At 38.6% G+C, this 16,200-nt stretch overlaps 1 protein-coding gene across 5 annotated transcripts in view; it reads right to left on the bottom strand.

The window, feature by feature from the left end:
• The window catches only part of CAPN15 (calpain 15), a 101,006-nt gene that overhangs the window by 49,860 nt on the left and 34,946 nt on the right, over window positions 1-16,200 (bottom strand). For 2 of the 5 annotated variants that reach the window (XM_074197047.1, XM_074197050.1), the window contains exon 1: window positions 899-15,654. The exons of the other annotated variants lie outside the window; for them this stretch is intronic. The gene's annotated coding sequence lies outside the window, so the exon portion shown is untranslated. Of the gene's footprint in view, window positions 1-898; window positions 15,655-16,200 lie in introns of those variants that run through there. 5 annotated transcript variants of the gene reach the window in all.

Raw genomic sequence — 16,200 nt, 5'->3', positions numbered from 1 at the left:
TGTTATGAGTCATTTGTGCTGGTCTTTTTTCCTCTTTAAAAATACTGATTGTTATATTAGATGGCTTGTTAGGGGGTGGAAGGAAAAGAGATAAAAAGATAATTATCAAGATATAAAAAACAGGATTTCAATAAAAACTTATTTTAAAAATATATTTAAATGGTTTGAGATAAGATTAAGAATGAAAAATAGTCTTAAGAAATCAAATTGGGGGGTGGGGGCGGCTAGGTGGCGCAGTGGACAGAGCACCGGCCCTGCAGTCAGGGGTACCTGAGTTCAAATGCAGCCTCAGACACTTAATAATTACCTAGCTGTGTGGCCTTAGGCAAGTCACTTAACCCCACTGCCTTGCAAAAACAAAAACAAACAAGCAAAAAAGAAATCAAATTTGGCAGGAGGAGGAAGTAGAGAAATAGGGCCAATGAAGCTGGCTTTGAGGAGAAGGAAATTTCCTTCTTATCAAACCACCAAGATTTCAGAAGACTCCCATAATGGTTTAAAAATAAAGACAAGCAGAGTCAAGCAACTGTGGGGCCCTGCAGATGGAATAGACCTGGAGTGTTTTTTAACTGGGTTAGATTCAATTCAAAATTTTTAGCAGCAATTACTACAATTATTAATAAATAAGTTGTGATCATAAGGTCTCTGTCTCAGAAAGCTTTCTGGTTTAAACACTCCAATCACATCCATGGGGGATCAAATAAAATATACTAAGAAACTTAAAGAAAAGTTTTTCAATGGACAAGGAAAACACAGAAACACCACAATTCTAAGTCTGAGAAAGACAACTTTTCCAAAGGAGCACAAGGAAGTTCTAGAGGGCTAAGTTATTACTTAATCAATCTCCCTGAATTTTCAGAAAACATCACATTACTGTTCTCCAGCTTATGTCTCCTACCATCTTCCAAAATGAATTTGCTTCAAATACATAATTTCTCATTTTCTCTCTCTGATAAAATGGGGAACTGGGAGGACGTTGGAGATTTTTGGCTGGAGGCCTGAAAAGTGAAATTCCTTGAAGCATTCACAGGTCTACATCTGAGGTCAGATTAGAAAACGAAGCTGCAGAAGTCTGGTGATGAAAATGCTGTGTCAGGAATCTGAATAACATATATAGCAACATTATAGAGGAGTCAGCAAATATGCTTTACAGAATTTTTGATACAAATGCTCTGAAACGATACATTCATACATTGACACTACAAAAAAAAATCAGTTGTGAGTCATGAGGTTTTTCAAGACACAGAAATAAACTTCAAAAGGAAACTGATGTGTGTTTCCTTGCAAAACAAAGGCTGAGCCAGATGGAAAATTGAGGCAACTACACAATTTAATAAGCATTTATTAAGTGTCTGTGTTATTAGGTAAAGGGGATAATAAAGATGAAACAACAAGACAGTTCCCACCCTCAAGGAACTTACAATCTAATATGTGGATGAGATATGTACAGAAATAAATACAATGTAATTAGAATAAATTATTATATGCAATGGGAGCAGGGGAGGGCTTGGATCAGGGAAGGTATTACGGGAGAGGCAGCACCTGAATTAGTCCTAAAAGGAAAGAATGGATATCAAAAGGCAAAAAGATGTTGGGAGAAGACCATTCCAGATAAGGGAGATAGTATTCATAGAGGTGTGGAGAGGGAAAAGATCAGAAAATTTGGGCAGAAAACACTTGCTTTCCCTTCATTTGCTTGGAAGCTGGTAACATCCAGTTCCAATTCCTAAGAGGGAGGCAGCTGAGGCTTTTGTAAGTGCTATGGAGAAAATATAACAACTATGATAGATCTATCAAGTAGTCTTCTCTTATTTCTCTTGGCCTTACTACCTCCCCATTTTCACCAATGTTTATATCCTCATGCCATCCTAGTATAAGAAACCAGATTTCATATCTTCATCTTGCCCCAAAGGAAAATAAAGTAATTAAACTGTTGTCTTGAGTCACAGGCTTTAGATCAGGATGAAATAAAGTTTAAGTTTTTTTTTTGTAGGTTTTTGCAAGGCAAATTGGGTTAAGTGGCTTGCCCAAGGCCACACAGCTAGGTAATTATTAAGTGTCTGAGGCTGGATTTGAACTCAGGTACTCCTGATTCCAGAGCTGGTGCTCTATCCACTGCGCCACCTAGCTGCCCCTAAAGTTCAAGCTTCTGAAGTTGAATATCTGCTCAAAAAATGAAGTGCCAGGGACTCCTATAACTTGGTCTGGATCCAGAAGCAAGCAGAAGCAGTGCAGAATCACTAGACACAGGTGCCTCAGATCCCCTGCTCATTTTTACTTGAGAAGCACATTCTGTCCATTGAGTTGGTCTCAACAACCTTTGACAACTTTTTCTACTGAATAAGCCAACCCTTAGCCTCTAGTTTTCCATGATCAGCAGCTGCAAAAGGAAAGTAACCAAACAGATGAAATCTAGATTTATGTGAATTGGTCCCATTGCCTCACTTCCCTGAGTCATTTCACAGTTGGATTTGGCTATTCTGTTCCCTTCCCTTACTCCTTATTCCCTTTAACACCTTGTATTTTTTAGAGTCCTTTAAGTTCTAAAATACTTTCATATGTATAAATTTGAATTAATTAAAGAAAGAATAGTAATTGTGCTCCAAAAAAGTCTTAAAAATGAAAGAGAATATTGTTACACCTTCTATCTCTCCAATAAAACACCTTCAAGGATCAATCTGACTTGTCTTTGAGAGTGCCTTGAAAACACATTCACATAGTACTTGACAGTATCCAAAATGCTTTCATCAGAATCATTTTATCAGAAGGTACAAGAGAGGAAAGATTGGAGGTAGGACTGGATTCCCAATCTTCCTTCAAGCCCACAGCTCTGTTTACTTTGCCATAATACTTCCTTGCTCATGGAGCACTGCCCTCAAAACAGTCCTGATAAAGTCAGTAAGTAGTATATAAGAATTATCTCCAAATAAAAATGTAAAACTTGAAAAAAAAGAATTATTTCCACTTTACAGATGAGGAAACTAAAGCTCAAAGCAATGAAATGGCTTGTATGCTATAGTAATAATAATAATAATAATAATAATAATAATAATAATAATAATAAGCTACAGCTAACATTTACACAAAGCCTTAAGGCATGCAAAGCATTCTTTACTTCATTTGATCTTCACAATCCTATGAACTAGTTGCAATTAACCTATTTTAGAGATGAAGAAACTGAGACTGCAAGTTTATCTGACTTGCGCAGATTTCTAGAACTAGTAAGTATGTGAGGCAGGATTCAAACCATGGCTTCCTGGCTTCAAGTCTAGCACTCTCTTCCCTATAAAATCTAGCTACCTCATGATTTAATAAGTGGTGGCACTAAGAGCTGAATGGATGCCAACAAGCTCCATGTTTTATATTCATTCCACTAAATTAAATAATTTTTTATTTTTTTCCCAATCACATGTAAAAACAATTCTTAACATTCATTTAAAAAATTTTAAGTTTCAAATTCTTTCCCTTCTTCCCTGCCTTCTCTCCTCCCTGAGAAAGTGATTTGATATAGATTATACATGTGCTATGCAAAACTTATTCCCATATTAATCATTAACTAATTAATAATTAATTAACCAATTAACCAAGAAAAACAAAGAAAGTGAAAATACTATGCTTTGATCTGCATTCAGACTCCATCAGTTCTTCTCTGGAGGTGGATGGCATTTTTCATTATGTGTCCTTCACAATTGCCTTGGATTAGTGTATTGCTGAGAATAAGTCATTCATAGTTGATCATCATACAATATTGCTATTACTGTATATATTATTCTGGTTCTTTTTCCTTTACTTTGTATCAGTTGATGTAAGTTTTTCCAGTAATCTATGAATTTCTATAGTAGTACTCAGAGGTAAAAGGAAAGGGAGCTCTGGACATCACAGAGGGAAGAAAAGAAAATAAGTTATATCAACTTAGGACTTGGAAGTGCCATTAGGGAAGTGGAACAGTGTTAGGGGAAGCCTTGGAGTCAGAGAAGAATTAAATTTAGTCCTATCTCAAACATTTACTGGCTTGTATGCTATAGTAATAATAAGGCCACAGGTATCATTTCTGAGATTTAGTTTCCTCCTATACTTACATCCCAGTTTGTTGGAAAGACTCTTTTTAACTTTGTCCCTGTATCACCAGTGTTTACTCTCATGTATGGCACATAGCAGTGATTAATAAATGCTGGACTGAAAGTGCTCTGTAAATTTTAAAGCTATAGAAATCTGGGATTATCATTATCTATTGTACAGAAGAGGAAACAGGCTTACAGAGAGGAGGTAACCTTCCCCAAATCACACACTATCCCCAACTACTAACCAATTTTCACTAAAGGTCATTAGGAACAGAAGAAAACAACCAAGTGGAGATGAGACTAGACCAGGAACTACAAGCAAATTGGATGGACATTAAGACCAGGGATAGTAGCAAAGCAAGCTAGCCACAAATCATGCACTCTGTATAGCCAGAGCAGGAAAGCTCAGTAATACTAGGGCAATGGTGGGGCATAAGGAGTGAGTTCCTGATCCTGGAGAAGAGATAAGCAAGAGTCAATCCCACTCTCATGTGATAGATGCTCAGATTCCTGTAGAGTGTGCAGAAAGGCTGCAATAGACTCAGGACACAATTTCTGCCTTTATGGAAGCATCAATAAACACAGACAGCTCTGTTCATACAGAAATTACTACTTTGCTGGGGGGGCAGAGGGACAGCAAAGAAGGGAGAAAATAGACAATAGAATTCTGAAAATAGACTCAAGAAAGAGAAGAAGGCAGAGCAGTATGTGTACCTCCTTACACATGATCATTCTTCAAAGAGTTTTTTCACCTTTTCTAATTCATCTCACAAAGATGGCAGAAACAAAGGTAAGGACTAACATACCAAAATTTAGTAGATAGGGTCTCAGAATACAAGCAACATTATTGTAAGGAAGTTCAAAGACTCCAAAGCTTCCAAATTCATACATCAGGATTAGGCACAGGCAAAAAAGATCTTCAAATAAATAAATAAATAAACTTCTAAAACACTGGTAAATCCCTCTGATTCACTCAGTGAATAGGCCAGAGATAAGAAAGAATGGTCAAAAGGAAAACCATGGGGCAGCTGGGTGGCACAATGGATAGCTGTGGAGTCAAGAGGACCTGAGTTCACATCCAGCCTCCAGATACTTACTAATTGCCTAGCTGTGTGACCTTGTGCAAGTCACTTAAACCCCACTGCTTTGCAAAAAAATAAAAAATTAAAAAAAGGAAAGCCAGGGGTCATAATATTCCATAGCATAGTTTACTAAAAATATATATTGGAAATAAAGTAGGTGAACTGGGCACGGAGAACTGTAACATATCCCCCCTACCCCCTTCCTAAAATATGTTGCAATTTCCTGCTTTCTATCATTTACCCCTTTGCCCTCTATCTTCCCTAGATCATTTCCTCATCTTTAATAGTACAGGTTAGTTTCATTCAAGCAGTCTGCTCAAGGTCATGAATTGAGTCTTCTGTTTAAATCTGTAAGTCCTCAGAAGATTCCCTCCCCAACCCACCCCCACTCTCTGCCATGCCTTGCAAGCAGTGAATACTGGATAAATATTGAGGGAAAGTGTTGGACAGAGAGATGTACATCAGGATCCACCAACCTATACTGATTAGCTTTCCCAGGATGCCACCACCTATGGAGTAGAGCATAACACCTGTCTCAACAACTGCATGAAAAAAGGCTACAAAGTCTTCTGGAAGAGGACAGAACATGTTAGCAGAATATGCACGAACTTTTAATAGTTTAACAGTTCCAAGTTAGTTTGTAAAGAAGCATTACCTCCAGATCACTTGGCAGAAGCAGTGCTAAATTAAAGGGTACAGGTCAAGTGGAATCACCTACATGTTCAAAATATCCTACTCTCCCCATCCCCAACCAGTGTGAGGTTCAATTAGGTTTCATTCTCATTTCACCTGACAAGATTTTAGAACCTGAACATCATCAGTCAGGTAGACTGAACCTCACCAATCACCTAGCCATTAGGAGATGTTCCTCCCTCCATTCTTTCCTCACTATTAGGCCATGGGCAACTAGGTAGCACAGTGGATAGAGCATTGGCCTTGAAGTCAAGAGGACCTGAATTCACTAAGACACTTGATACTAACTAGCTGTATGACCCTGGGCAAGTCACTTAACCCTGACTGCCTCACATTCAGGGTACTCAGTCCTGATTCATAATTGGCCACTGAAGCTAGCTCTGTATGGTGACACTGCACAGTACCCCCTCACTCAAATCCAATTCATGTGCATGTCATGGCATCACTTCCCTGATGCCATGGTGTTCTTCAAGAATGAAGAACAAACAACAATTAGGTCATGGGGAACATATTACAGATATTTTCCTAGTCCAAGTTACACAATTAGGGTATGGCCACCAGTCATGAAGAGATATTTTCAAAAAGTACTTGCCAAAGAAAATCAATCCTTCCTCTCTCTGACCAAGTCTACAGCTTCTAGGCTTTTGCCCCAGTTTAGCCAGATGGCTAGAAGTATCCAAGCTCCCTCTGGACCCAAGCTAAAGAGACACAAACCTAGCACCTGTCCCCGTTCCCTCACCTCCCCCTACATTACACAAACCTGGGTTTATTGCTCATTTTTTATGATGGGTGAAATCCCAGGAGCTCCAAGGAGGCTCCTTTAGCTTTGTTTATTTTATCTAAATAACATGGACATATGGTTTATTACCACAATTAAATGGAAATGGGAAAAAGCTTTAACAGAGCTAATGATAACCCTTTCCTCTGAGTCACCACATCCCATTGACCAATGTGCCTTGCCCAGAACCACTTCTGCTACCCCACATCATTTGCTATTTTGTTGTACTATTACGGAGGTTGCTAATAAGCATGTCCATAATCTTCTGCAAAGTGCTCTGTAGTTTATTTTTCATGCCATGTCTATAAAAGAGAAGGACATAGTTCTTGCTCCATTTTACAAATGGGGAAAATTAAATGATTAGTACAAGTTGAAAAGAGAGAGACAAAGAAAGACAGAGACACACAGAGAGAAGCAGCCCATGAGAAGGGCCAGAGTTGAACTGTCTATGTTCTTAGAACTAGAAAAGTGCTCAAAGATTACCTGCTCCATTCCCTATGTGAAACATGAATCTTATTTATAACATTTTGCTTGAAAATATCCAGTGATGGAGAACTTTTATTACTGCTGGATCAATGGATAACAACTAAAAATCTGATCTTGAGGCAATCAATCTCTGGCATGAGGATGATCCCAGTTCTGGCTCTGTGGCTCATAAAAGGCTCTCTTCCTTATTTTTCCCAGTCAGTGTGTCTGCCTCAACATCTGAATGGGGAGAAATTAATAGAAATATACCATAACTTAAGATACTGAAAGAGAGAGATAGAAAATATCATCTGTTCAGTTGGTCAGAGTCAGAAGTGACAGGCAGATTACAGACATGTGGCCAGTGAAGCTTTAGCAAAATAGACTAAGTGGTCTTCTCTCCCAAGTCAAAGTGGAAGGAAAGGTTTGAAATCATGGGAGGTGGGGAGTCTCCTAAATAATAGACTTGAATAACCAGGTATGTTGTCTTCAATCCAAGAAGAAGAACCACATACTGGCTCTGCCAAAAGGAAGAGGGTAATGGGCAATCATTGCTGACTATTTCTAGCTTTGCTGGGGCTAAAGGAAAAATGTGTCATGTTGCTAAACAGAATTTGCAAGGGAAAATGAGGGGAAAATGGGTCACTGGTTGTAGCATTACTCTTCAAATGTTTGTTACAATCACTCAGGCCTCTACTTAATAATCCACAGACATTTCTAGCTACTTATCTTTTCTGTATCCCATTCAGACTTGGCTCTACTTCACATGAAACATGCCTAAGGCACTTTGAACCAAAAGGGGTAACCCTACTGTCCCTAAAAAAGTCTAGCAACATTGTCATTTGAATGATCAGCTGTCAGCATTCAAGGAAAAAAGAGCACCAACTAAAAGACTACTGTTTACCCTGGGTGGAAGAGAGAAGCTTCTGAGAGGCTCAGATCTGGTCCCAAGGGGCTTGGGTTTTCCAGACTTATTCTGGCTCTCACACTGCTAGACTCCAATCTAAGCCACTGTCACATCCCCCATTATCCCATCAGGAAGCAGTAGGTAAGACACTAGGAGCCTGTCCCCAAACTTTCTAAAATACCACAGATTCCCTGGTCTGATTTCCTTTCAATGGGACAGGATGTAAAGCAGGGATCAACATCATCTGTCCTACACTCACTACCCAAAAGGACAGCAGCACTTAGGGGCATGGCATGTGTTCAGAAGGAAAACATTTTCTCTATCTCAACACAGCCTTCAGCCACAGTATTCCCACAAGTCCCTACTCCCCACACACTCCCATGCACTCACCCAGTTGAAAAGTCATAATTAAATGGTACAGGGTCTTAGGTACTAGTCAAGAAGCCAAAAGTCAGAGACTGAGTTGTGTCACAAGCTAAATGACTTATATTCCTATGATAACTCTGTCTCCACAAATGTAGAACAGGTAGAATGATGTTCCTACATCATTTCTTTCCCAGGCACATGATTATGAGACCATATCCTTTCTCACTCAGGATTCTGATTAACTCTCTTAATCCAAAATGCACTAGAAGCATTGCAGAGAGAAGGTCCCAACAAGTCATGTTTCTAAAGGAGTCTCCTTCATATTCAATGGGGTCCTGAAAGTTCCCTTCTATTTCTTTCGCAAACTTCCCCCACCAAAACCTTTACCTGACTAAATTCCCAAATTTCAATCTCTCCCAAGCACAAGAAAGATGTATTTTCTTCCTATTTTATACCTATCTGAGCCCTGGCAGCAGAGAAGAACCTCATCAAGCAGCCTGGAAAAGCTGACCTTACTGCTATAGCAGACAGGGAGCTTTAAATGACATGCTATCATCATCTTGAAGATAAGAGAATGCCAGCATTTAGTGGCAGAGCAGAAAAGTTCACATTAGTTTTCATTACCCTAGCTTCTTATGAAGTCCTAGCCCCCCAAAGAGGCCCAGGAACAGAGACTACTTCTTCCTGAGGGGAAAGGTGGCTCTCTCAGTCCCTTTTTTCAAAGTCATAGAGGTATTTTGAAGTAGAATCCAAGAGATATGTCCTATAAAGGCTTCTCAGGAGTGCTCAGATCCTTTTAGGAAATCCACTTTTAACCTGTTAACAAGCTGGGAAGTTGTACTGAACAGATAAACTAAGTGAGTTTCATGTACTCAATGCTTATCATATGTATTTTATTACTTCAGTGCTTTTGATGTTCACACACTCAATTTAGTCAGTGGGAGAATTCTCCCTGGGCATTTGCCTTTCTCATCCCTTGCTTGATTGGTCAGGGTCTACCACTTGGAGTTCCATCACCTGATTGACCAGAAATGCCCTAATTAGATATTATATGAAGCTATGGTGAACTGTGCCAAATATGGGTAAATGAATCTCTGAAAAACCCAATTGGGTGCTACCATAGCCTCCAGGAGAACAGCAACCTGCCAGAGCAGCTTGATGAACTGTCACTGGCCTGTGCGACACCTGGACTTAAGTCAAAAATGTGATAATTAAATCAGAAATGTGATGCCTGTGGAAATGGGAGAGAGGACAAAGAGAAAGAGAAAAAAGGGGGAAGTCGGGGAGAGTCAGAGAAGCAGATAGTTAAAGAGAAATCATCAGCCCAGATATAAAACCATGCACCTTAATATGTCCCCATGAGTAAGATCCTCTCAATGTTACACATTTACTAGGACACTCTTCGTATTGATAGTTTCTCATTGTTACAAAGGACACATTGACTGTACAGTTATTTTATTGCGGTCCTCTGGCTTCACAACATCACATGTAATATATGCTTGCTTGTTTACTGTTAAATAGACAACTCATATATATATATAATAGATATGCACACATATATATGTGTATACAATAATTTCATATATATATATATATATATTTGTCTGTGTGTACATATATGTAAAATTTTATTTTAGATACCAAATCAATGCTTTCAGGAATCAAAGGTGAATCTGTTACTTTAGAAATCTAAATTAAAATTTAACAAACCAAGTCACAAGTAACAAAAGAAATCTTACTTGTGAAAGGTCATAGTTATTTGAATGCTGATTTGAAAGTCTGTCTCAGTTCTGACATTAAAAAAAGAAAGAAAGAAAGAAAAGAAAATACCTATCTTCTGATCTAAACCGATCCTCCAACTGGAATGAAAATCCTAGATTACCCCTTCCATGCTCTCTGCCTTAATCTAGTTTATTCCCCAAATTCAAGATTTGCTTTAAGTCAAGTGATAAACTCTCTCCCATCTAGCATCCTAGTCTATCTATAGTCTAGTCCAATCTCTAAATGAATACTTCACTTTTTATAGTGAGATGTATAAAGTAGAAACAGTTCCCTATCTCCATTAATTGTAACTCATATAACACACTAAGAGTTAAAAAATGCTTTTCTTACAACAACCCTGTGAAATAAACAGTCCAGGTATTTAAAAATTTAATAAATATCTATGAGGATAGAAAGACAAAAACACAAGTTTCTAACCTTTAACCTCTAAATAGAGTATTAGTGTTATTATATCCCTATTTTACAAGTAAGGTCAATGGGTTCTGAGAAGTTTAAATGGCTTGTCAATGACTACATTCAAGTTAATTATCTGGAGAAGGATTTGAACCCAGATCTTTTTTTTTAAGGTTTCTGCAAGGCAAATGGGGTTAAGTGGCTTGCCCACTTAGGGCAATTACCAGCTAGGTAATTATTAAGTGTCTGAGGCCAGATTTGAATCCAGATACTCCTGACTCCAGGGCCAGTGCTCTATCCGCTGCGCTACCTAGCCACCCCTGAACCTAGATCTTTTGATTACAAGAACAAAACTCAATGTAATAAGCCATGTTGACTTCTGGTTGCATACAGAAAAGGTTACTAGATTGAATTTAATCTCCTCTCACATGACATATTTTTCAATGACAAGAAAAGCTTCTTATAATATCTTCATCAATATCCAACACTGTCTCAATGAAAACAAGATCAGATGGTCATCTAAATTAAGAAGGTATTTCCTGCTCCTTCCCTGTGACTCAATTAAGCCTTCAGCCTAGGGCAATATGACATAACAGAGTCAGAAGACTTTGGTTTGAGTTATATTTCAGACAGTTTTGTGATTATAGGCAAGTCACTTAACTTTCAAAGTTTCCTCATCTATATGGAGATAATAATACTTACACTACTTTACCTCACAGGATTGTTGTAAAGAAGGTGACAAATGTTGTCAGCAGCAGTAGCAGCATCCAGCTTGGTAAGCTTTGCCCAACCCAGGACTCTGTCAGGCTAAGTGGGAATTCCTTTGAAACCAGGTTCCAATCTGACACTGAAAAGTGACCTGAGCATGACCAGTACCACTCCCTTCATAACTCACTTTCTCCAACCACAGAGTTAAGCAAGAAATCTTACTGGCTCAAAAATACTCAGAAAAGTAGCAGGTGATAGATGGAAGAGAGGCCAGAGGGCAATGGAGAACCCATGCATCATCACTTCATCATTTAAGTTTTGTAGATCCAGAAAGTTTTTACATAAAGGATCAAGAATTAGAGTAGTCATGAATTCTCTGAACAATGCTTTGTCAAATAAACTGGACAGAGTCTATCAGAGGCTGCCTAGATCATGATATTCTTCTTTTTAATGAGAGATTATTCTTTTCTAATTCTCTTTTCGGGAAGGTAGCTGCCCAAGTATCCATCAAAGAGTAACTAACATTACCCTACAATATCTTCAGGATGTTGAAAGTATGAAAATTTTCCTCCCCAAATACTCTTTCCTACAGCTCAAATAGCCAATAAGAAGATGCATGACCAACCACTTTCCTTTTTCTTCCAATAAACATCTTTGTCAGAAGTCAACTAAAGATGCATTCTATAGTATGAGGGTGACATTTCCTGGCCTTTCCAGTCAGATTAACTGATTATTTATTGCTCAGGGACTCAAAGTCAACATATTAAGGAAGCCGCATATAACTGACTGGATTCAAAAATTGCTAAAGTTTATGAAAGAACATATGCCAAAGAACTTGGAATCAAAAACTACTGCTCTGATTAAATACCACACTTGATCTTACCAGTCTCTCACTTAAGGATCAGTAGGCACCCAATCCACTTAGTTCCCACTAAATGAGAGTACACAGCTATAGCTCTGTATAAAGTCCTGGTCATATCAATATATTACAAAGGAAGCAAAATTTGACTACAGGGGGTACACAGAATATTTGCTAGCCTGATATGAAATATACTGACTTTTGATCAAATGTTCCACCCTTCTGAGAACACCCCATTCTCAATCACCAATTTATTTCACTTTGTGTCCAGGGGATGAGATTTTATGTGGCAAAAAGGAATATATACATGATCAAGTTAAATGGAATACATACACACTTAAATAGCTAAGACTATCACTATTGTCAGAGCTCCCTGAACTGACTGAAGCACAGTATTCATTCAATAAACACTTAACATTTACCCAGTGTCTAATTCATATAAGTAAGATATTCTGAAGGTGACAGGGATCAATGAGAATCACAAAATGTCAGAAGAGAAAACACCTTAGAAGTCATCTACTCCAAAAAGTATCCTCTATGTCAGACTCAACAAGTTGTCATGCAGCCTCTGAAGACTTCTAGGAAAGGGAAATCTTCTATCTCTAAAGGCAGACTATTCTAATTTTGTATAACTCTTAGGAAGACACAATCCCTGTGTTCAAGGATATCTAATCTAATAGAGAAATAATATAGATAATAAACATAACAAAGTAGAATCATAGGATCTAGAGATGGAAAGAATCATTGAAGTCATGTAGTATCTTTATTTGATGAAGGCATAAATTGGGGTCCATAAAGGTTAAGTGATTTACTTAGGATCACAGCTAGGAAATAGTATACCCAGGATTTAAGTGCAGGTCCTCTGAGCAGCCTTTAAGACAAACTAGTACTAGGTCCATAAGAAAATAGTTTTCCATCTAGGAGGGGATCAGAGAACGTCTTATGAAGGAGGTAGTATTTGTGATGGACCTTGAAGAATATGGTAAGATTTCAGTAGGCAGAGAATGGGAGAGAGAACTTCAAGCACAAGGAATGATATGGGTAAGAGCACAGGGGTCAAAAAGAGGAGAACATATTAATAAAATAGTGAGTAGTCTAGCTTGGTTATATCATCCAGTACATGAAAATGAGTAGTAGATAAGGAGAGGTTGGTAGGGTCAGAATATCAAGGGTCTTGAATGCCAGGTCAAAAAAGCTTGAACTTAATTTTCTAGAGAACCATTTGAAAGAACAGCCAGAATGTTATCTTGGGGGTTGGGTATACAGATGGAAAATCAGCAGGAAAAGCCAAATCAATCCCTGAACACCACAGTAGTCTCAAATTGACTGTACCTTAGTCTACTTCCTTCCTCTTCAACGGACCCCAGGGACCAGCAGGATATAGGGCCAAGCTAACAAGAACCAACAGGGCTGAACATTTCTCTCTTTCTATTAACTTAAAAAAAAAAAAAAACACAGACACACAACCACTTATTTCCAAATACAGAACACAGATTTGGCTGAAACTTCATTCTGTATTGTTTCACCTGGGAATGGCAAGTTCTTTGATAGATAGGCTGAAAAGATGACATGCATTGCAGATGATTCTAAAAGTCACTCTATATCTTTTGCTCCAAAGAGAAGTTACATATCAGTAATGAAGCTCAGTAGGCTAAACAAGAGGACAAGAAATTCAGGGGCTATTTGTTCTGTTTCTGGCCCTCACTTGTCTAAGATCTGCAATGTCTGCAGTAGGACCACAGGGTCAGTTCTGTTACACTGGAGTTCAACACTGATGAGATAATAGCTGAGAATAATATAGTCTTCCAAAAAAAAGCCATTCTTTCTCTAGAGTTCTAAAATGACATACAATCAAGTAGTATCTTCTCTTCCCCTGATTACAGCAGGGAACTTCTGGTAAAGTCTCTTTTGGGTTGATTCTACCCAAAAACCCAAAACTCCTGATGTAAAATTAAGCCCTCTTTGGAAATTCTAAGAAGCCCCATTTCTAATCTGCTTAGCACAGTTTAGTTTTGATAGTCTCCAATTATAAAAGAAACTCTCCCAAAATCATTGCTCTGAGACCTTGATGGATTCCTCTTCACCTCTTCATTATTTGTTTCTTTGAAAGCTCAGCTCAAAACTCAATTACTACATGAGGTCTTTCAGGATCTCCTTTCAGGTACTAGAAATCACACCTCCTAATGAATTTCTTTATATATACTTATATGTGTATGCCTTGTTTTTTCCTATAAACTATAAGTTCCTTGAGGGCAAGGAATGTTTATTTATGTCTTTGCATCCCTAGCACCTAGATAAGTGCCTATCACATACTAGGTACTTAATTTTTATTGACTAACTGATCCATTCCAGAAGTGGGGATATTCATCCAGACAAGTCTCACCTGGTTCCAGGTCATGATGCTTAGTTTATGGGCATGATGCTCAGTTACAGGATTTTTCAAATGAGGATAGGGCTAATAGTTTGTGCTTCTTCCTAAGGTTTGAAATAAAACCTCATAATCTAGAACATGGATCTAGCCATACTTACAAAGAAGTAAAGTGATGAGAATGCTACCAATTAAAAGAGAAAGTGGGATATGCCAGGTCCTAACCATCAATGGTTAAAATCTTTAAATAAAAGATTTCTTCATGGAAACAAGGCAGAGATAGATTTGATCAAGTCCAAACAGTTAACTCTTGAAGAGGCTTTAGCATGCAATGATCTCAGTAGCTGAGAAAAAAGGCAAAATAACTACATGAACAAGACAAGTCCAGCCAGAATGCTCACACAGCGACAGTAAGCAATCTCAACATAAGACCATACCAGTACCCAAACACTGGAGGAAGCAAGCTGCTATTTCTAAAAAGCATTCCCACTATTCAGATCTAGGAAGAATCAGTCTTCTCTCTCTTGAACTAAGCAGCTATAAAAAAGCAGGCATTTATTCAAGCCCCAACATATGGTGAGCACAAACATGGCAGCCTCATCAGCAAGGGTCAGCATATTCAGATGCCTTCAACATACCTCTCAACTAGCCAGGGACAAAATAGAGGGCTAGACAACCTCAAGGAACCAACTTCCCCAAAACGCATAGTTTGGAGAAAGAGGGAAACAGGGAAGGCTTAAAATAGTCAGTAAGCTAATGGAAGGTAAGACTTGAAAGGCATCTCTAATAGGAAAAACCTAAGAAAACAGTCAGTGAAAAAACAGTATGGGTGTTTCTTTGGGAGTTTCCAGACTCCCTTTGGGCAAGTTGAAAATAACAATGGAGAATTATGTATCAATGATCTTGGTGTCTGAAAAAAAAGTCAATACACATAGCCCTCAAGAAATAGGAATACTATTTATCTACAGATATTTTGATAAAAAAGAACAAAAAAAAAAGCACAAGGAAAATGCAAAAATTTCCTTTGTGAGGGGTTTATTCTAAGGAATTTCTCCTCTTTTATCTTTTTGAGGGTCTCCTTTTTGGGACAGAACCCCCCCCCCCCACCCAGGGCTAAAGCTGGTTCCAGTTCTGCTGTCCCATGGTCTTGGAGACCAGGAGCTAGTTGAGAGGTATGCCATAAGCCTCCTTCCCCTACTTTCTTACCTTCGTGCCCTGGGATGTAAGTGCTGATGCTGCCGTGTTATTAGGGCACTTTCCCACACAGGACCACTGTGGCCACTCCTATACCAGCCTGTAGCCGGATGCCCAGGATAGGATGGGCTACTGAAGCCATGGTCTGATTCCGTCTCTGCAGCCAGCGAGGAAGCTGAGCTCCCCATGTTACCCCCAACCTGGGCCCAGTCAAGAATTATCTCAGATTAGGTCCAGGCGTGTGTAGTCGGGTAGAAAGGGTGAGGATTGGAGGCATGGACAGGCAGAAAGTTCCCACCACTGGAGAAAGGGAGGTCGATTTCTGATTAAAGTTAAAAAAAAAGAAAGAAAAAAAGAAAAGAAAAAGAAGAGAAAAGAAACAAAGTATGATTTAAATGAATAAAGTTTTCAGAAGCCTCATGAAGAATTCTCTGAAGAGAACCATACTTGCATACTAAAGATCTAAGGGTGACTACGTAAGTCAAAGTTTTAAGATATGGAGTAGTAAAGGCATATGACTAGAAGGGTGAACATTGGGATACTG

This window comes from Macrotis lagotis, chromosome 8 (genome assembly GCF_037893015.1).
Source record: "Macrotis lagotis isolate mMagLag1 chromosome 8, bilby.v1.9.chrom.fasta, whole genome shotgun sequence".
Taxonomy (NCBI): Eukaryota; Metazoa; Chordata; class Mammalia; order Peramelemorphia; family Peramelidae; genus Macrotis; species Macrotis lagotis.
This window is presented reverse-complemented; position numbering and strand designations above follow the sequence as displayed.